This window comes from Portunus trituberculatus, chromosome 31 (assembly GCF_017591435.1).
Source record: "Portunus trituberculatus isolate SZX2019 chromosome 31, ASM1759143v1, whole genome shotgun sequence".
In the NCBI taxonomy this organism is placed as follows: domain Eukaryota; kingdom Metazoa; phylum Arthropoda; class Malacostraca; order Decapoda; family Portunidae; genus Portunus; species Portunus trituberculatus.
The window spans coordinates 21,207,558-21,212,557 of NC_059285.1; the positions used below are offsets into that span (position 1 = coordinate 21,207,558).

General features: G+C 35.5%; 1 long non-coding RNA gene across 1 annotated transcript in view; it reads right to left on the reverse strand.

Moving 5' to 3' along the window:
• Positions 1 to 2,425, reverse strand: part of LOC123511321 — a 3,504-nt gene extending 1,079 nt beyond the window's left edge. The window contains exons 1-3 of the long non-coding RNA XR_006676751.1: positions 2,312 to 2,425; positions 1,141 to 1,203; positions 395 to 563 (exon numbers count right to left, since the gene is read on the reverse strand). This is a non-coding gene — a long non-coding RNA (uncharacterized LOC123511321). The remainder of the gene's footprint in view (positions 1 to 394; positions 564 to 1,140; positions 1,204 to 2,311) is intronic.
• Positions 2,426 to 5,000: the final 2,575 nt, after the last annotated feature.

Consider the following 5,000-nt stretch of genomic DNA (forward strand, 5'->3'; position numbering starts at 1 on the left):
TTTATATTGGACACATAAGATTACTCAATGAGCTATGGTAGGCAATGATATGCAGCACTCACACTGTTTCATGCAAACATAGTATATATAATATTGACCAGCACAACTCTGGTATATTGATAACTTGAACAGAAAAAATATAATTTATGCCTAGCTAGACACTAGAGGTCCCTGAAAACTGGGACCGAGAGAGCTTTCAAAACTGGCGGCAGATGGCGCGGCAGCTCCCTGCTATAGCTCATTGATATATGCACATTCTCTACATAGGTATGTAATCTTGAATTTCAATGATAGAGGCAAGAGAGAAGTAAATAAGGATTTGGAAAGGGGCAGTCAGGCTATCAATTGGATAAGATTTTTGATAAGCTAACATTAAGTTTAAGTAAGAATTTACCTTTGAATGAATTTCAGTGTAGATGCACATTCTGCAGGGTACATGATGTTCAAGTTGTAGTAGCTTGCAAACAGCATAGCAAGACCAGCAGCAAATGTGGCAATGTCCTCGTTGAAAATAACACCATCAATAGACAGCATGTGTCTGCTTGCATACAGTCTGGATTCCCCTGAAAGAGCATTAACATTATGACAGTATTTTGTAGGTTGAGCTGACATGGAAATAATGAACCAATTTTCCAGAATTCGTGTTGAAGAACTTAATGACCATTTGTTACCTATGTGTTGCAAAATAATTACTGTAAGGGTTATGAATGTAGTATTGAAATTGTTAATAATAATAAAAAAAAAATTTATATATATATATATATATATATATATATATATATATATATATATATATATATATATATATATATATATATATATATATATATATATATATATATATATATATATATATATATATATATATATATATGGGATGATACAGTAAATACAGCTTTCCTATATTTCTGTCATGGAGAATAATGTGTTGTCTATAACAACACAACAAGGCTGGTACCGGTAGTATATCATATACATATAAAAATTACAATTAAGATTCATCATATGCTAAATGCAAAATACTAGTAACATATCACAAAACTATATAGAATATGGTACATATATCATTGCTTTCATAACACAGCACAAGCAAAAAGTTATGTGATGGGAATGCAATGCAAGCTATTATTATTTACTTACCAAAACGTATTAAACATGGTGTTTTGGTAGGTCCTTCCTTATTTCAGTCATTGTTGCAGTGGGCTGAAAAAAAATATATGAACATACATATAAACAAAGCTTTTAAAATCTGGAAGTAAACATGTTATCCATGTCATAACAACAAAACAACACACACCTCACACAGACATGAACACATGACGACACATGCACTAGCCAGTATTTAAGAAAATTAATGTAAAATAAGAGTTTGCATTTCATTGGTTTTCATAAATAAATGAGGGTATTTGGCTGTGAAAGATAAGTTTGCAGAACGAAACTAGCTTAGTTAGGCAGGCTGGTAAGTCAACTGCCGTCAACTACCGTCAGCTGCGTAGAAGACAGTGGAAAAACACTTCATTATTAATAGAGGTCTCCATCACTATATGATTCCTTTTTATGAAATGTTTCTCATTTACAACATTTCTGTTTCAGTAACCTATCCTTTGTAAGGTGGCCACTTGACTTCTCCCTCTCCTCTCCCTCTTTCCTTCTCTCTCTCTCTCTCTCTCTCTCTCTCTCTCTCTCTCTCTCTCTCTCTCTCTCTCTCTCTCTCTCTCTCCCGAACGTACAGATACTATTTCTCAGCCTTCAGCAATTTTTTTTCTCTGATATCTGGGAGGGCGTACTGGCTGGTCCTTCATTCTTTCTCCTACTCCCTCCCTCTACTCTGCTACCACCACCATCGCCAATGTTGTCATGCACTTCTCTCTCTCTCTCTCTCTCTCTCTCTCTCTCTCTCTCTCTCTCTCTCTCTCTCTCTTTTGTCTTATTATCTTTGATCATCACCACCACCACCACCACCACCATTAGTGCGCTGAGTAGAGCTGCTCATTCAACATGAAAATGATTATAAACAAACTTCACTGACTTCAGCAGCCTTATTGTTAATGCAGTTCATTTCAACAGTAATTATTTTGTTAGTTGACGGTAGTTGACGGCAGTTGACGGTAGCCTTATTGTCAATGCAGTTTATTTATACAGTAATTATTTTGTTAGATGACGGTAGCTGACGGCAGTTGACGGTAATTAGTACAGGCGCCTCCACCGAACATACAAGGCTACTTTCAAATAACTTTGCTATTGTTTAAGGACATGACATGTATTAAGTAAGTGCCTATGCATAATTCAATAAAATCAATCACTAACTCACCGCTGTACACGAAAAAATGATGTAAGATCTGGTCAGCTGCGTTCCACTCATCCAGTAACACAGTTCGTCTGATACTTGTATTGGCGGGCGGCGGGTGGGCAAAGACAAACAGAAAAGGGACGATTGACGATCACGATGCGCAATCCTTTATAACTTTATTTCATACTCTTATTAACCAAGCTTTTTCAAAAGTCAGTATGTTGGAAGTGAAAGAGAAAAATAACACACAAATAACTTATCGTATGATTTGATGTCTTGGTCAACGAAGTCACGATTATTATTATATTTTATTCTTCGTAATATCTTCTTTTGATTTCTTCTCTGCATATAGAGCGTCAAAAATAGAACATATAATATTTGCATGAAGTATCTTTTTTGAAATCATTAGTGGTATGCTAATCTTTGAGCCGATACTTGTATGACGACATGTAATGCCAGATAAAAGCAGTACTTGGCAACTTTTCGATGACGTCACACCAAGTGTATTCACATACACGTCGTTTTATCACTTAAGGTACATTATCATCATGATTAATGTATAGATTCGGAGTCAGTGTTGCATTTTACGTCATTCAGCACGAATAAATCTTTAAATATTTCGTAACTAAGTATGACAATTTGCAATATATTACAGACAAACCATTTTCTTTATAAATGGTTATTACCTGTATATCATATCATAATAAAAGACTATTGTTTAAGTGTTTAAGGTTCTGGTGGTTCACCATATACTTGTCATTACATCCTAAACATTTACAAAAGCATGTGTTGAAGGTATGCAGGTTTTAGGAAGAAAATGATTCCTTACCCAACAGTCCGATCTGTATTTTCTTGATATAGTATATTAACTTTTCATAAATACAACAAATACACTGTAAAAAAACAGAAATTTCTTACAGTGAGAGAAAATCTAGCAATTTTCAGTGCCTCAAAAACTCAATTCCTCCGTCTATCAACTCGACACAACCTTCCAGACAACAAACCCTCTTCTTCAATGACACTCACCTGTCTCCCTCTTCCACACTGAATATCCTCGGTCTGCCCTTTACTCATAATCTGAATTGGAAGCTTCACAGGGAGGCGGTGGCATAGTGGATAAGGTGGTGAGCGTGGGATCGGGCAGACGTCCACGCGTAGGTTCGAATCCCACCACGTACAGCCTTAAACACTTTGCCATTTGTCGAGTGGTTTAAAGTTACCTACATGTCACAATGATACCCAGGTTCTAGGTGGTTACAGCTTGGGTGGTGATATGGGCCCTTATATGGGTACCACTATAAATAAAACTGCCTGCGCCATTAATGGGCAGAAGCTGAACAGCGCTTCCCATACACTCTTCAGGTGTGCCTACAGGCGCTATAGGTCTTATAGTAAAAAAAAAAAACATCATCTGCTGAAACAGCTTATACGAAGTTAGGCATTCTGAGGTGTCTCCGCCAGTTTTTTTTCGCCCCTCCAACTGCTTACTCTGTACAAGAGCCTTATCCGCCCATTTATGGAGTATTCATTGCATGTTTGGGTGGGTTCCACTAACACAGTTTTATTAGACAGGATGGAATCAAAAGCTTTTCGTCTCATCAACTCCCCTTCTCTGACTGACTGTCTTGAACCTCTTTCTCACCACCAAAATGTTGCATCTCGTACTATCTTTTATCGCTGTTTTTATGTTAACTCTCCTACTGATCTTGCTAACTGCATGCCTCCCTTCCTTGGGCCTCGCTGCACAAGGCTTTCTTCTTCCTCTCATGCCTATTCTGTCCAACAATCTAAAAGCAAGAGTTAACAAGAACTCTCAATCATTCACACCTTTCTCTAGTAAAACTCCCTACCTGCTTCTGTATTTCCGCCTTCCTACGACTTGATTTCTTTTACGAGGGAGGTATCAAGACATTTATTCTTTAATTTGGCTAACTCTTTACTTTTCTTTTAGAGAACCAGCACGCAAGTGAGCCTTTTTCTTTAATATTTTGTTGTCCTTAGCTGGCTTCTCACCTGCATAAAAAAAAAAAAAAAAAAATATATATATATATATATATATATATATATATATATATATATATATATATATATATATATATATATATATATATATATATATATATATATATATATATATATATATATATATATATATATATATATATATATATATATATATATATATATATATATATATATATATATATATATATATATATATATATATATATATATATATATATATATATATATATATATATATATACATATATATGTGTGTGTGTGTAAGAGAAGTAGTAGACACCTACCGAAACGATAATTTACTCCAAGCGAGGTCTAATAGCAGTAGTTCTGTTCCGCACCTTTTCTGGTCCTGTTCAGTTCAGGGGGTCCTAAAGCTTGTTGTGATATTGCTGAATATTTCCCTTTGTGTTTCATAGCTGAATTTGGTAGACACATCCTACCCTCCAAAGACAACTCCCTTCCTTTTCAGAAAACTACATGCACTTACTACACACACTTCCTTCACTCAAAATTGAAAAAATGGCGACTCTTAATTCAGCCTCTGAGACCCTCTTCTTGGGAGGGGATCTGAAATGTCCTCAGGTCGGACTGCTCTTCAGGTAGTCACTGAAAATGTCTTGATACCTCCTTCACAACTTTTTTTTTTTTCATTAACGTCTGCAACATTCGCAATCTTCGTCTAATT